At 43.2% G+C, this 17773-nt stretch overlaps 1 long non-coding RNA gene across 1 annotated transcript in view; it reads right to left on the bottom strand.

Annotated features, from left to right (window-relative positions):
• LOC310658722 overlaps positions 1-17773 on the bottom strand; it is a 51739-nt gene that overhangs the window by 21398 nt on the left and 12568 nt on the right. The window lies entirely within an intron of this gene.

The raw sequence follows: 17773 nt of genomic DNA, 5'->3' as shown, positions 1-17773 counted from the left end.
TTCCCAGTGCCTTGTTAGTGCTTTCCCAGCTTTTGGAAAATGTGTTCTCCTTAACACAGGGCATGTGTTTCGATAGGGTCTTGCAGGCCACCCCACTGTTGCTGGGCAGATCTGTTTGGATGGCCACAGGCTGTGATTGGGCACTTGAGTTTCTGGGGAGATTTTGATGTTGCCAATTTGTGGGTTGGGCTCAAAGGTTTTAAATACTGGGCACGCAGCTCTGAACGGCCTCTTTTGCTGCATGCACCGGATCACTGACCCACCCTCCCTAAATCAGGGATTTTGCACTTGATCTTGCTATGCCTGTCATGGGGTCGCCTGCTTTGGGGGCAGGGGCCTGGTAGGAATTTTGTCCATTTGGCTGATTGGCTGGAGCCATTTGGTTTTTGCCTACTGCTTACCAATTCGTCACAACTTGTAAGGTTTGCGGTTAGGCATTGGTTAAAAAAATGGTTGGTGGAGGGGTAAGTGCCTACCCCTCCAATGCTGGTGTGGTAAGGGAATTCCATTAAAGGAATCCAGGGGCTTGCCATGCATTCATCCAAGTCCCTGGCATTGGGCTTGGGCCATGCAAGCCTTTAGGAGCATGCGGGGATGAGGTGAGAGTCTGCTGCCCAGCTTCATCTCTCCCCAATATTGTTTTCCCTGACTGACTGACTTCCTCTGGAATCCGGAAGTCAGTTCTGTCCCTGAGGCAAGGACAGATAATCATAACCAATGCCTAAGCAACCACTCACAGTTATGTATTTAAATAAAGTTGTGGCCAAAATTATGCCAAAAACCTTAAACAAAAATTCCGTGTGAAATGTGAGTTATTGGAGTGGCTTGGTGACCTCAACACGCAAGGAGGATGGAGGGCTCTAGGAACCTACCAGAACTCTGCACCAACTTCCCAAAGCCCGGCACCTCATTTAGCTGGCTTTGGGTAGGCTGCACGAGGGCTGGGGGTGTCGAATCCACACACACCATGACAAGTCAGTGTGTGGTCCATGGATTTCATGTTGAAGTACTCTTGTGGCCCACTTGGTATAAAATGTTTGGCCCTCCTGGTCCAGGCTATGGGTTGCATACAATGCAATCCCTACTCATAGTACATCTATTGAAATCATTGGACATGACTAACAACAACAGCAACAACAATTTTATTATTTATACGCCGCCCATCTGACTGGGTTGCCCCAGCCATTCTGGGCAGCTCCCAACAAAATATTAAAAACACAATAAAACATCAAACATTTCAAAAAGTAAAAACTAGGACACCCCAAAAGTTTTGAGCCTTTTTAAAGGAAGACCCCCAAAGTTGAATTTTTTGTTTGTCTGAGGAAACCACTGAAACAGTTGAACTTTTTAAGGAAACTCCCAAAGTTGAGCTTTTCTTTTTACAGAAACACCAAAAAACAAACAAACAAACACCATGCAATTTTGAAATTGACTTGCAAAAGCTCCACATTTCGGAAATTCCCCCCAGATGTCAATTCCGCTCTAACAGAACTGCCTTCAGATGTCTTCTAAAAGTCAAACAGTTGTTTTATAGGAGGGCATTCCACAGGGCAGGCGCCACCACCAAGAAGACCGCCTGCCCAACTAACTTTGCCCCATTAATTTCAGTAGATCTATTCTGAGTAGGACTTAGTGTTGGTTTGCAAGCCCCCTCCATAGAGGCTGGACCCTCTAACTGTCCTCGGAGCTTGCTTACCGGTAACCTCCTCTGGCTGATATCCAGACAGACCAGGGAGATTTTGATAGGCGACATTTTCCCAAGCGTGGGTATAAAATGCACAACCCCTCCCTCCTGCTTCCGCAGGGGAAAGAAAATAAGTCAGAAATCTATTTACATGATGTTTATTTCTGACATTACAGCACTAGAGAAAAACACGTCCTTTCAGTTCAGTTCTTCTAGCAAGTCAGACAAACTTCCTGAACATGCGCAGTCGGAAGGTTTCAAGTTACACTCTTCACAAAGACTTATCCAGCCTGTGAACATCTTGGGAAATTCTTCTTTCCCACAGATAGCCGCATCATGTGATGTCAACAATCTGGCTGTATGCAGCGGTGATGTTTCCATATACTGACATCCTCCCCCATATGAATCATCATTAGCTGCGGACAAAGCTTGATCCAGAGAAGAAAACAAACAGTTGTTATACATATAACAATCCCCTGTTGTTTCAGTTTCACCCTTGGAACTACCTGCCACTGGTTTCACCAATGTAACTCTCTGGTTGTCTGTTTTCCAAGGAATGAGTGCTTCTGCATTACCTTGGTTAGAGAACGTTGTGTTACGCTTAGCAACTCCCTGTTGTGTCTTTGTCTCCGATTCAGACATACCCTTAACCTGGCTTGAGTTGTCAACAATAGTTGTCAGAAGGTTTCAAGTTACACTCTTCACAAAGACTTATCCAGCCTGTGAACGTCCTGGGAAATTCTTCTTTCCCACAGATAGCTGCATCATGTGATGTCAACAATCTGGCTGTCTGCAGCGGTGATGTTTCCATATACTGACACTTAGGTGTCATCTATACCACTATCATGACAACTGTCTTTTGAACATTGACATCGAAGAAACATCATAAAAAGTGAGTAACAAGTGGTTTACTTTTGCTGCATGCAAGAAAGAGATAGCAAGAGATTGTAATCACTGAAGTACAGCTGTGTTTTTAAAAATAGTGGGAGGATAAAGAGCACCCATTTTAATAATAATAAAAAAAAATAGGCAAACAACTAGTAAGGAAGGAAAACCATATCAGCCATCTAAAGTCCAAATAAACAAATTCCATTAAAGTGTCAAAGCAGATTAAAAAACATATTAGTGCTTTTTCAGCAACAAATCCAATCACCTAATTACTTTCTAATAAACTTAATGCAGACATTTGCATATGTTCCAACAGGCAGGATAAGGAACCAGATTTTTATTCTGAGTCTTCCACAGAAAGGCTAACAACAAATCTAGATACTTCTGTTGCTTTCAAGGGCCCATTCTGGGATAAAGAACATACTCTGCACTAGCACTGTTCAGAAGGGGGAAATAAGTCAGTAAAGTTATTATTTGTTGCAGATTTTTAAAATAAAACATTTGAACAAAAGAAGGGTCTTGATGGTGAGCTTTTCTTGACCTGGATTTACCATGCACATCAAGTGCATTAACAAAGTTAGTAGCTCTCAGTTAAGAGGAACCTCCTGATTATTTGGTCCCAGAATTCATCCCCTTGAAAAGTACATTGGGGGTGTGCACCAACCACAAGATTTGGTTCAATGCTTCAGAGCACAGCCTGCTTTTGGTGCAAAGCACTTTGGAAGCGGCCTGATTTGGTTCAAATCCAAATCCCGAGTGAGATATTGCTCAACATTTGTTTGCATGTTCAGACCCAGAGACCTCCCCCCTAAATAAATTCACACATGACTCAAATTTTAGTTTTGGTTTTTGGCAGAATTCATGCCACAACTTTATTGATTACAGAAGGTGAGTGGTTGCATAGGCTCTGGTTCAACTAGCTCCCTGCACCCTTGCAGGCAGCACTGACCCAAGGATTCCAGCATAGGTCAGCCAAGGGTGAACACCTGGGAAGGCGAACAGCTGGGAACAGACTATGTTCACCACCCAGATGTCCCCCTGGACTCAGGCACAGGCACAAACCCCTCTCAGGGGTTGACCAAACCAGTTAATCCCTGGATTCCTTTAACGATACCCTTCACATAGGGATGGTGAGACCGCTCTCCCATCCCTATAACCTGAACCAGTGTCTATCCGCAAACTTACAAGTTGTGACGATTTGCTACACGGCAGAAGAAACCCAAATGGCAACAGCCAATCAGCCAAGTGAGGAAATTCGTGCCTTGCCCCTGTCCCAATGACAGACGACACACGATGGCATAGCAAGGTCAAGTGTACAAGCCTTAGAAGTAGGGAGAGGTGGGTGGGTGTTCCAAATGCACGAGCTGAAAGAGGAAGCTCTGGGCACCTGCATGGGTATATATAGGTCCCTCGATCTGTTTAGACTGCACTCCATTGGCAGATTGAACCCAACATTGAGGGACTTACCAGTTGGGTGTTGTGGCTAACCAATCCAACCCACCCACAACGCAGGGGGTCAGTCTCCAGGTCTCACCGCAACACATGCCCTCTTTTAGGGAGGACACAATTTTTAGTTTAAATGGGTGGAGTTAAGAGGAAGGGGTATGGCTTGAGGTGGAAGGGGAGAGGCCAAGGGCCCACTGATACCCTGCACCCCAGAAATCTGGAGCTGTTAAAAGGAATGCAAAAAAAAAAAAAATGTATCGGGGGGGGGGGGGGAGTTATGTTCAAATGCCACAAAAAGTCACAGAAACTAGGTACAAAATCCTTCCTAGTTCAAAATATCCCCTAGCAATGTGTTTAGGATTGCTTCCTTGGCCTAATTTGGTTTGATGGCATGCATTCAAATAATTAATTAAGAGATTTTTAGGACTTATTAAAGAAAGAAAAAAACCCCACAAAAAACAAATAGTCCTGCCAAACACCACAATCGACATCTCATAGAATTAAGCTTAAGGAAGTTGAATTTGGAATGCTGCTAGTTGGCCTTGATCCTGATAATGCTCCTGTGAGCGATAATTATTGTACAGTAGTACTTTTTCTTAATCATCATCATATATCAGCAAAGATGGGTTTTTACTAATTAAAATGGGGGTAGTTTACCTGCACAGCTTAAACGAATGCAAAGCAGTGCTCTTAGATTTGAGAATTAAAGAGGAATTAATTCATGGAAAGAGAAGGAAATAGCAATGTCGGAGATCTGTGGAATGGCAGAACTGTGACAGAGCATGTTTTCCTTCTGGAGAAGGGGTTGGGGTGGTCAGTCCCAGAATTATTGGCAGGAAAATGACAGTATTAGTATTTGCCTTTCCATTATTCCCACCATGTAGACTGTCCTCTACAACGAGGGTAGAGAAAGACCTCTGGCGTTATCGATATTGCTGGACTACAACTCTCATTATTCATGACCATTAGCAAAAATAGATATGAGTCTGAACATGTATTTTAAGCAACACATTATTCCACCAACTAAAGTCACAAAGAATGACAGCATTATAAATTTAAAAGAAAACAGTGGCTTAGGGCTCAACAACATACCCATTTGCCTCACCTGGAGAAACCCCAATCTTTAGCGATGGATTGGAACAAATGGCAATTGGGTTTTCTATAGATTTGGAGGGGGCAAGTGATGGGGCAAAGGCAAATCGTCTCAAACCCATGCTTTCTAGGCATGGGACAAGCAGAGGTGTGGACAAGCCCTTAGTCTAGTGTGACAGCTGCTCAACCTCTGTTGTGCAAATGACACAAACTCCTTCATTTATTTTTCATTTAGTGGCTACCAGGTTTCCAGTTCTATGTGTTTCAGAACGACCAGTCAGCTCTTCAGAGGACAGAGGAATCTAGGCAAACTATGTATATATGGTAGTGTTTCTTTCGCACTCAGAAACCTACATTTTAAATTTTCTGTCCTTGCTGTGATAACAAACCTTTTGAAAAGAACTCAGGAATGATACAGACAAGCACAGCCTAATAAAAATTCTAGCTTTGACAGTCAACAAGGACAATTGCCAAGCTTCATTCTACAAACACTTAGAATCTGGATCTGGCCTATAGGAAACAAACTGACTCTCTTGACTGAGAATCTGGTGGTGCATATTCACCTTCTGCTGTTAACTGTAATAGAACATCAAAAGGTAAGCCAACTAGCATCTAGATGGGCATCCATGTGTAACCTGTTTGGGCAGTTGCTGCAAGGTGTGCCTACTTTCTTTTATATTGGTAGCTGTTCTTTTAATCTGTTTATTATCTCCCTTGGATCATTTTATTGATGTTTGAATTGTATATTTCTCTTCCCTGTCTAGAACAATGGTTCCCAAACTTTTCCCAAATGGCCCATTGAAAACTGCCAATGGTCTTAGTAGAACACATAATGACTTTTCTGCCTGTTGTTGCAAATGTAATGTGCTATGATAGATGCCATGTATTTTTATCGTCTTTTTATTGCTTCTTTCATTTCTTTCATTTCTTTCATTTCTTATATTGTATTTTATTGTATTGCTGTTTGAATTCTATGGAATGCCAATTGTAAGGCAATACAATATAAGAAATAAAAGAAACAATAGAAAGACAATAAAAATAAATATGAATATTTAATAATATAATATTTAATATTTAATCTGTACTGTAAGGTGAACCATAGGTTCTCTAAAAAAATAAGCAAGCAAGGGATTTCTTTCTTACTTTCGCACCCAGATCCTTTTCTGTTAAGTCAGAATGATTTGGTAGTCAACTGTTCTTTTATTCTTTGTAATGAACCTAAAAATGTTTAATGAGAAAAATGAACCATATCCAACATTGTAGCTCTGTTGAAGCAAGGGATTTCCATGCAAGCAATGAAACTCCCTCTTCCTCCACTGCCTCCTTCAGCCCCATGTGTACCCTGCCAATCAGCTCTGGAGGGCTGAGACTTACAAATCGACACTGCACTTGGTCACTAGAAATCTGCTTTGAAGAAAAAAGACTGGCTTTTCTAAAAGTCTATTATGTCCGGATATAGAGGTTGGTATTCAACTAAGTTTTTCTCAGAGCAGAACCAGTGAAATGAATGGACCTAATTTAGTCATGTTCATTAATTTAAATAGTTGTAACTCTGAGAAAAACTTAGTTGAAAATGACCAGGAATATTTGGTTCAGGATAGATTATGAAATTCGCCACGTCCTTGCCCACTAATATGGACCTTGTGGCGTTTGAGGAGTGAAAGAACAGCAACCTCATAAACAGCTGAAATTTTCTATAAAAGGAAAGGAAGCTTTTGTTTATTTGCTTTTTAGTCTGCCTGGCAGTACAATGGTGGGAGATGATTTGTTACAACTTTTCCCACAGACCAATCCCTGGGAGTACACTTCTATTAAAAATGTGTTCTTGTGGTTCTGCAAAAATAGTATCTTGTGCATTCTTTTCCATTTAAAATAATTAGACTGGAGGCCTTCCAGCAAGTCCCTCCTCCTCTTTCTTCATTTAATCTATTCTCACTTTGTTACATCCTGCTGTAACAGATGGTTTTAGGATACTAGCTTGAAGAGAAATTCTGCAAGTACCCTAGCATGTCCTTTATTTTTGAAAATAAAAACATTGGTCTCAAGAGATAATGCGATATATTCAATGATGATTAGGTTCTGGACATAGCCTTAGAGATGAAGGCTTTTCTTTCCTTCTCCTATGAAGTATTGCAGCTCAGTACAAAAAGCCCTCCCTTCACCTATCATGTTTAATCTAATGCACAAAAAGTTGGGAAATATTTATACAGCTTCCCATGCCATCCATCAGCCAACTGGCACTAAGTGTATACAGTCCATGGAGCAAGCTGCAGAGAGCGCGAGGCCTTACTAAATCCCAGAGGCTCTAATGTTGATGCCTCGAGATTCTGTAAATGGTCTCCTTAAAGCCACAAAGCTGTTGTTCCTTCTGCTCTTCTTGCACGATATAAGCAAATTGACAGAATTTAAGAAGGTGGTAGCAGAGCAGGGTGGGATAGTCACAGAGAAGGTCAGATCATTTTATCCAAAGCTACCTTCCTCAGGGTAACATTTTTAATTCTTTAGGCTAGTCATGTTAGAAAGTGAGGGCAGTTTTCCTGCCATTTCTGCTGCATAGCAGGAACATTGGCTTGCAGACAACAAATCTGAATCAGGCCCTTCTCCAGGTAATGGACTGACTTATGATCTAGTAGATTCGTGCCCAGCCCTCTCCAACCATAATGCTCCATTTTGAGGTACCACATTGGCCAAAGCCAGCAGGAACACAGCTGCCAGTGGTGTTCAGTTGGTCATGCTTTAATGTATCAGCAGCCTCCGCAGTGGCAAATGCTTCCCATGCTGGCAGAGCAAAGGTCAGGGGATGGGGACACCTGCAAAAATTTACCCCCTCCTTCCCGTCAGCAAGTTTCAGGCGGTTTGGAGTGTCCTTAGCATTTTCAAGAACAGGGAGAAAAATTGCCACAAGTTCTTAAGGAATTATGGCTCTCTTCTGAACAGTTCCACCCTGCAGCCATTGTGATTGTGGATATAATAAGAATAAACGTACAGGGGAAATAATTCACTCTGAAACCGAGTTGGGAAGAATGTCTCTTTCTAAGCAGGTTGCCATTTGCCCATGATGACTCTTATGGATGACTCTTGCTGTGGCATACGTAGGGGGAAGGCAAGATTTAAGAAATTAATTTAGAAACAAGCTGAACATAATGTCTCAGAAACCACTGACTGAAAGGTATACATTTTAGAACGGGGGGGGGGGGTGAGCCTGATTTTTCTCCAAACTGCATTGAACCAAGACTCCTTTGTGATTCTAGATTAATTAAGCAAATACTGTCTAACACTTATGCATCTGACTAGAAGTGTAGATGGTAGCAGCAGTCTGTTCACAGATAATCACAACCATAAGTAATTAATGTTGCAGTGCCAGCTAGTATTTAAATCAAATTTATAGATTTCATGTAAACTGCAGAGGAATCAAAGGAATAAAATCCAATTCCACTAGAGTAACACCAATACTAATCATCAATAACCAGTAAAACACTTTCTTTTTTACTGAAAAAATGGCTTTTTCCCACCTCTTGTTTTTTGTAACGTAAAGATTGGTAAAGAGGTCTGGGGAACTGCAAAACATGTGCACTATTTTCCGACACTTTCATTGTATTTAATAAAGGTGTGTGCAGGGCCGTCATGTGGAGGAGCTGCATGTGGAGGAGCGGAAACGCGAACCCGGTTCCCCAGATTGCAAGACCACCGCTCTTAACCACTACACCACACTGGCTCTCACATCCCTCCGGTGCCTCCCCCCTTTCCCAGAGTTGTTGACCTTTCTTTAGGACTGGAGGAGAAGGACAGCAGCAGGGGGGCGGCTCCTCCGGCGGAGAAGAGGTGGAGGCTGGTCGCGGCGCTTCCCGGCTCAGCTGGCCACAGCAGGCAGCACACCGAGCAAGTGGGCCTGCGCTGAGTGAACAAGGGTGTGTGCGCTGCTCCCACCAAGCGTCAGGTCAGGTTTTTTTCCCCCTTTTAGCCTTCTGGTGCCCCACAGAATTCAGTGCCTGCAGGCTAAAAGGAAAAAACCCGAGCCAATGCTTGGCAGGAGCGGTGCACTCAGTGCGCTCGTTCAGTGTTCCCTGGACTCTCGCCTGGCACCCTCCAGAACTTGGCGCCCTGCTGCCCTGCACCACTAGCCTCTATGGGTAAGATGGGCCTGGGTGTGTGTATAGATTAGACAGACAGACAGATTTCATCCAGACGTCTTTGGATATGTTCAAAAAATTCACACAAAAATCCAGATATATATTGAAATCATCTGGAGAATCAGAGGCTCTTTCTCTCAAACATGTTGTGTTACCCTTGCCAAAATTGTCACAAGAAACTTGTAGCATGTAACAGTGTCCATTTCAGCTCAGGTTGACTGAGGCCTTTTCTATCCCTGTCTCAAGAAAACATCCCATTCAATGGTAAGGGATTACAGGAAATATAAGGGCTCTCCCAAACCTCCGCTTGTGCTATGCCTTGAATGTGCAGGACAGAATGGTTTTCACTTGACCTGAACTTTCTAGGCATGGGTCTGAGTGGTTTCCCCTGGCCCCAGTCCTTTTCCAAGGAAAAACCTGCTCTTTATTGATAAATCAGAACAAATGATAATTCGGGGGGGACGACCCAAATTGCTGTTTGCTCTGATTGAGTGTTAAAGAGTGGTTTTCCCTCAGATACATGGGGAAGTGTGGATAAGTTCTAAGTGAGGATAAATTTAGGTCAATGGTGCTCAAAGCTACTGGAGATTCCTGCCCCCACCCCAAATGATTAGGGTTATTAATTTTGTTTAATTGGCTTCTTCCAGCAAAGAAGGTAAGTGCCGCTTCCCCAACAAATCTGATTACAGCAAGGAGCTTATGGGAACAAAGCCTAGTCAATGTAGCTGGAAGTGTAAAAGTTACAGTTTTTGTGTGGAACTGTTAATGAGATTACTTCTGGTAGGGCATAAGGAGTTGGAGAGAAGGGTGCTGCTTTGAAAATTATGGAGTCATTTGAATTCCGCAGGAGTTGTTTGGACAGCCACAAAGCTTACAATTCTTTGCATACTCCAAAGAAGGTGGAAACCACACAGTGTGTCATTTTAAAATTTAGCTTTAGAACTACAGATTTTGCAGTGTAAATAAACTTCAGTGGGACAGGGATGAATACTTCTTCCAGTTGAGAAGAAACAGGCAGGAGGAAAGCGTCAACAGCTAGGGAAGAAAAACTTATTTGGGGATTCCTTTGGCTGGTTTCCTTGACTGAGCTCCGGCTCAGATTAATAATGGCAGACATGCTAGCTGGGCTGTGTTGTGCATCTGCCAAGCCAGCATGGTATATTCTCAGAACCAAGGGCACCTTACAGTATAAATAAATGGCCTCTGAAAGCATACTTGTGTGGGGAAGGATGAGGTGCTCAGCAGCTATGAAACAGATTTCCATGGAAATCAAAATAGCTCTGCCACTTTGCACCAGGAAAGACTCTTTGCCACATTCTGCCAAGTGTGCAAGCACCAGACTGTGTTTCTTTGAAGAAACACAGGCTAGAGGCAACCCCTAGAAAATTCATTATCTTCATTAAATGAACTCTGGCACATGGAGACAAAGCCCTTAAAAACACACACACACACACAAAAACCAAGCTGCGGAATATTTAAATGCAGAATCTTTATTTTAAATCCCACCTGAGACTTAAGAGAATCACCACAATCACTCACCAAAAGGGCTATGAGCAATGGTAAATGGAGAACAGTGATTTCACAGACACCGCTAACTAGGACATATTCAATCAACCCAATTTCTGTGGGAAGCAAGCAGGACTGGCCCAAAATATTTTGCTGTTTATGGCCAAAGAAAACCAGGCAGCAAATGGAAGCAAACCAGGCAGGCAGTTGAATTTTACTTCACCCTAAGGTAGACAAAGGATGTGGGTGGCGTTGTAGTCTAAAGCACTGAGCCTAGGGCTGGCTGATTGGAAGGTCGGCAGTTCGAATCCCCGCAATGAAGTGAGCTCCCGTTGTTTGGTCCCAGCTCCTGTCAACCTACCAGTTCAAAAGCGTGTCAAAGTGCAAGTACATAAATAGCGGGAAGGTAAACGGCATTTCCGTGCGCTGCTCTGGTTTTGCCAGAAGCAGCTTAGTCATGACCCAAAAAAATGTCTGTGGACAAACGCCGGCTCCCTCAGCCAATAAAGCAAGATGAGCACTGCAACCCCAGAGTGGTTTGTAACTGGACTTAACTCTCAGGGGTCCGTTATCTTTTTAAGGTAGACAATACGCCAGTCTCACTTAGGGGCAGGGGGAGAGAAATAAGTCATGTGCCACACACAGGGCTGTTCTCCAAAACCTCAGCCCCCATCAATAAACCTATGTCCATCACCTCCCCCCCCCCCAACATCAGCTGCCCAAAGGGGGGTGCCTCGCTCTGCCTAATGTCATCTTGTAATTTGGCACACTTTCCACTCCCTCACAAAATAAGAGGATATTCCACAAGTGTCTTCTGTTGGATCAAAACAAGGCACCAACCATGTGAGAAGTGGCTTGGACAGGCCACTTCTGGCAGGAAGTAATCAAGGGAGCAGCAATAACATGTCAAACAAAGAAAACAAAGGTAACACAAGAGACACAGAACAGAGCACCTTTACCAAGCACACCACCAGCATCTGTGGTAAGACTGCCAAAGCTCCCACCAATCATGGAGCCCTATGTCAACAGTTGCCAGGTGCAGATGGAGCCAATCCTCATTCAGTGATGAAACAATCCCTCCCTCCCCATGCTGTCAGACACAAAAGTCACAAAATGTGAGACTGAACCTCCACAGCATGAGCCAGTGAGGCACAGCCAGTTAACAATTCAGCAACTGTGAGCCTCCAGTATCCTGGCATGTACACCAGGCAATGAATCCCTCTGTACTATTCACAGACAGAAACTGCTCATTGATGATGATGATGATGATGATGATTTAAGAACCAAAGTTCCCCATTCATCAAAACTGGAGTGTAGGATGCATTCGAAGTAGGGTTAGTGTTCCAGTTTTCAGTATAACGTTTTAGTCTTGAAATTATTAATAATAAAAGAATACATTCCTCTCTCCAATCCCTGAATCAAACTCAACAAAAATGGAGAATAAAAAGGGGCATTGGAAACCAAAGAAAGGAAGAAAAGCTAAGGAGGCTGTTGGAGAAGCCTGAGCATCCCACAAAGTAAGACCACGTCCTGGACCTACAAAACAAACCCATTGAGAGCTTACCCAAGACTGAACACTGAGACCTACCGGTAATTGGGAATCCTCTGATGGGTCAAATTATAGCCAAAGGTCTTTCCCCCTTTGCATTGCAACAAAGAGAAGGAAAGGTCTTGATGAGCATCGAACAGTTGGATGTAGAGTTCCTGCACATACCTCCGGTGGAAGTTTTCCACCCTTAAACTATACTATATTAACAGGTTGACCAGCAGTGAAGATGTTTTAAGTGTGAAGCTTTACTGTGACTGAGCTCGTGAGCTTGTGAATGCCTTGAGTAAGTTATGAATTGCAAGGTGAGAAATGCATCTGCATGTTCTCACGCTGGTATGCATACCGAACAAGAGTACCTCATTGTCTAATATAAACCAAGGTAATCAAATACAAACTAGAACTTTCTAGCCCTGGCTTCCTGCATAGTCAGTGTGTGCCAAGGAAAATGGAAATAACTGGAGTCAAGGTGCTTAGATGGATGCTGAAGAGCTCCTTGGAAACACCCCAGGCTTCAGAACAAAAACATTCCAATCCAGCAATCAATTATTAAGGAAGGAACTCTGATCCCAGCTGCAAAAGCCTCGTGTGGGCGATAATGTTCAGAGTGCCAATCAAATGTCTCGCCTACTCCTCCTAAGTTCTTGTAAAGTCAGCAGATTGGTGAGAAATGTTAGAGGTTTCCTTAAAAGTCATTAATGGCCCATCTTTATTCAAAGCTCACTGCAGAAGATAAAGGAAGCCACATTTAACCCACAGGGTAGAGGCTGAAAGGAGGAGGCTGTATAATACAAACTTGAGAAAGAAGTTCTAAGCTTTTTGAGTGGTTCAATGAAGTGTTGGGGGGGGGGCTCCTGAGATGCTGCAGCTGGGAGTGTTGGGGGCTACTGTTGTTTTAAGACTAGCACCGCTTCCTTGTGCTTCCTTCTGCAAATTTCCTTACCATTTCTTGCTCTGGGCAAACAAAAAGATTCCTCATTCTTTTTCAACATCGGGACCCAATCCACATTCATAAAGGCAATGTGCATAAGGGGTTAAGTTTCTGTATTCAATGAGCAGAGCAAGTCTGCTATGCAGGAAGTCTGCATGCACGGCTAAGCACATCTGGATCTCTGGACCAGGAACAGTTTTCTACTCTGAGCATAAAGAATGTAAGGGAGGATGACATTCTGCAACAGAACATCACATACGCAGCCACATTCAGAGATGCAGCTACTAAACTCTAGAGCATCTTCTCCAAAGGAGGCAGGAACATAAGTGGGGAACTGTTGAGGAACAAAGCCATAAGATTTGGTGCATGGTGTGGCACAACATGCAACAGTACCTCTGCACTTGACAGCCTTGACCACTAGATCTTTCAGAAGACGGGAATGTAGCTCAGTGACAGCTCTTTGCATGCAGAAGGTCCTAAATTCTATTTTTGTAGTTGCCAGTTAAAATGATGGGAAAGCCTGAGTTCCTGAAGACCTGCTGCTAGCTAGAGTGGAGAATAGATGTGAGCTAGATGTGCAAACAATCTGACTTGATATAAAGTACAGTCGTACCTTGGTTCTGGAACGTAATCCATTCCAGAAGTCCGTTTGACTTCCGAAAATGTTCGAAAACCAAGGCTCGGCTTCTGATTTGCTGCAGGAGCTTCCTGCACTCAATCGGAAGCTGTGTAAGCTGCGTTGGATGTTTGGGTATCAAAGAACGTTTGCAAACTGGAACACTCACTTCCGGGTTTGTGGCATTCAGGAGCCAAAATGTACAAGTACCAAGGCATTCAAAAACCAAGGTACAACTGCAGCTGCCTATTGCACAACAGAGGAAGATTTACAGAGGTCGGTGCATGGGGAGTATCTATTCTTCCTGAACTATTTATTTGCACCAGACATTTATCTTATTCTCTTCCATCCATAGTCCACCTTCTTCACCTAAGGTGACACACACATAGTCCTTAGGAGATCTCCAATTCAGAAAGTGACTAGACACAGATTTGGTTAGCTTCAGCAAGGAGGTGGCACTGTGTAGCTTCAGACCATCTAAAGATTTTGTGTCACCTTTCTGCAGGATTGCAGCTAAATTCTGCAGCTTTTTCTCTCTCTCTACAGTGAAATGAGTTTTCCATAACTTTGAACACATTGCTTCTGGAGCAAGAAATAAGAAGTGTAAATGACACTACTGAATAATTATATCAGACTATGGAATAATTAACGGAGGGGGAGAGAGAGAGAGAGAGAGAGAGATCACCTGAATAAATACTAAGGGTAATTGCTTCCACCGGGGCTGCAGAACAGTGAGCCTAATAATCTATATCCATTTTAACAGCCCCCCAGACTGTTACTAAGTAGATATATAGCATCATACTTGCTTCCTAAGCAACATTTTATTACCTGCTAAGAACTTACAAGCAGTGAAACTGTAAAAGATGGTCAGAAGATTTATGTATTTTGTTCTAGTAATAGTCTGGGCATGGTGTAATTTAATCATTAGCTCACAAGGGAAACTAGAGAGCCAAAGCGTATGGACTTGGAGAAAAGAAAACCTGAAAGATGGATGTGAAGAGCTATTAAGCTAACATGCAGGTGATAGAGTGATATAGTCAGCCTCAAAATAACGTGGCCCTGTGGAATTTTCAGATTTATCTGTTCTGTTCCGATGAAGACCCTGCACAATAAATGCTTCAGAACCATTTTGAGGGATGTGGAAAACATAAAGCACAAAATTAAAGATGTTTATAAAGGTATCCTCCTTGGGTGTATCTTTACCACAGACATAACCTGCCCTTTCCCCAGAGAACTATTGGCTGAGTAGGGATCTCTACCAGTGGGCTATCAGTAGTTTCAGCAAGTTGCAATCCCCTTTTGGTCAAAAGCAGGGGTGAATAACAATGTTCAGTCCCAGAGCTGCATCCCAGGGATCACTGCCAGTGCTAGGAGAGTCTAGAACTCTAAAGTCAAAAGTAGGTGGAATAACAAATGCTCCAGGTGCTTAGTGTATATGGTTTCATAGTTCAGCGTGGAAGAGATGGAACACAAGATAGAACCGAAAGGAAAGGAAACATAACACAGTAAGCAAATTATGGAATATAAATATCCTTCCAAACCATAATTCATCTATACCAGTTACTACATGCAACTTGAAGGTGCAGTTCATCTGGCTGTGAGGACTGTGCCAATGCTATATCAGGAACTCCTAAGGCTAGTAATGATACCACCCAAAAAATTCCCATAACAATAATGCTGCTGGGAAGAAAACATATTTTTAATATATAATAATTTTTATTAGTTTTCAATTACGGTGCAATAGTAGCCTCATTATAACAATGCCAAATTATGATACAAATACAAATGTATTGTATTATAAATTGGGGAGAGAACATAATAAGCTGGACTGAACAATTTCTTGCAAAATATCTGACCAGTGGATACATGGAAGGCACAAAAGCAAATAATATTCTGCAAACTTTTGAACAGCTAACTTACATAACATACATTGTCTTAGAGAAACTCCGTGCTTTTGGCTTGTGTTTCAATAATGCTGTATATGGTGTGTTATAGTAGCGCTTCCTGTGAAGACTTAATGCACGGGCATCCATCTGTAAACACCACAGTACAGTGGTACCTCTGGTTACAAACTTAATTCATACCAGAGGTCTGTTCCTAACCTGTAACCATACTTAACCTGAGGTACCACTTTAGCTAATGGGGTCTCCTGCTGTCCCTGTCCCACCGCTGCACGATTTCTGTTCTCATCCTGAGGTAAAGTTCTTAACCCGAGGTACTACTTCCGGGTTAGCAGAGTCTGTAACCTGAAGTGTCTGTAAGCCGAGGTGTCTGTAACCTGAGGTACCACTCTACACACATCTGGGCCAGGGCCGTAGGGAGGGGTATGGGGGGTATGGTACGCCCCAGGTGTCATCCTGAAGGGGGTGACATTCAACACGCTCCCGCCCTCGTGATACCCCCAAGCCCAGCGAGCGGCAAAGCCGCAAGTGTCGAAACTGTGGCTCTCCCCTCCCCCCAGCTCACTGTAGGGGAGGATCACGGTGCCGCACCAAGATCGCCCCCTGGGGAGGATCGCGCAGGATTGTCCCCACCCCCAGGTGCACAGCATGTGTTCTGCTTCAGGTCCCGGAGCACCCAGCTCCACCCCTGATCTGGGCACCCAAGATTGGTTATGTGTTTGCTGCAGTATATGCTGGTGTACCAGTAGTGTACACACAGGAAACAGATTGCTCTGTAAAGTGTGAGTCTGCTGTTAGAAGACTCAGAATGCCAGATAACTGGGCTGGACTGCTGAAATACTAAGCTGGTTAGCATCTGAGAAAATCAGACATCTGTCACAATGGTTTAAAGACTGAATCTTGTTAACAGTCTGGAAACAGAACTAAATTCACTTAGAAACGGTGGAAGGAATTGTTTACCTTGATAAGGCATTAGGTTGGAACCTTAATTGAGTGAGTACCCCATTAAAGGGGTCTAGGAGGGGGCTGATGGGCCAAAACACCTCTCCTGATGGTGACCCTGGGCAGGGTCATGTCACCTGGTTCATGTCAGGGGTGACTTTCCACTTCAGGACCGATCTCAATGCCTTTAGCAACCAACAGGTGGGCTGCATGATATGAAATACATACCCATTGCCTTGGCCTCACATACTGACATCTGTAATCAATAATCTTGTGGCCTGTTTTAACCCAAGTACCAATCTCCTGTGTTTATTTATATCATCTGTCCCAACCCATGGTCCTGTCGTGGCAAATGTTAGAAAGAATTTAACTTGAAAACATAGCTTCAGAAGGCTCAAATTGCTTCTTCTGATAGAATCAGAGAATTGTAAAGTTGGAAGAGACCCCGAGGGTCATATCTTTTGCCCAACGTGGGGCTCGAACACATAACTCTGATATGAAGAGTGTCATGTTCTATTGGGCTATCCCAGCAGGACTTTTATCTAGTTTGGAAGCCTTATCCGCATTCAGCCAGAGCTGGCTATGCTACAGTAGCTCAGCCCACTCTATGGACTCAGATAGACTGGTAAAGAAAAAGTGATTTATATGTGTTGTATATGTGATATAACATTGTGCCACCAGATGGCAATGTGGAGTCCTGTTTTTCTCTACCTGTTTTCCCTGTTTAAATTTACAGTGCTATATATCATCCCTCATTCTTCTTGATTCTTGATCAGGGTGCTTCAAGGGTGCTTTCTGACTCACTATTTTCAGGTGAGATTCATTCACATCCTGGTAAATTCAGGTTGCACAATCATAGTGGATTTGAAGCACTTGTGCAAGAAAACTGCTTCCTCTCAAATCTGAACTTTTTATGAAAAGGAAAGCAATGTTGAAATGTCCCGGAAAGTGGGGGAAGGCATTTGCTAGATGCAGTGCTATCTAATGTCCTTGCAAACAATTCATAAGAACCTTCAGTAAATAACCAATGTCTTCTAATCTCCCACCTACAAATCAGGGAGAAAGCCATAGCTGTCAACTTTTCCCTTTTC

Source organism: Podarcis tiliguerta (assembly GCF_965153285.1).
Source record: "Podarcis tiliguerta genome assembly, chromosome: 10".
Classification (NCBI taxonomy): Eukaryota; Metazoa; Chordata; class Lepidosauria; order Squamata; family Lacertidae; genus Podarcis; species Podarcis tiliguerta.
Note: the sequence above shows the minus strand (reverse complement) of the source record. Positions and strands in the feature narration are given on the sequence as shown.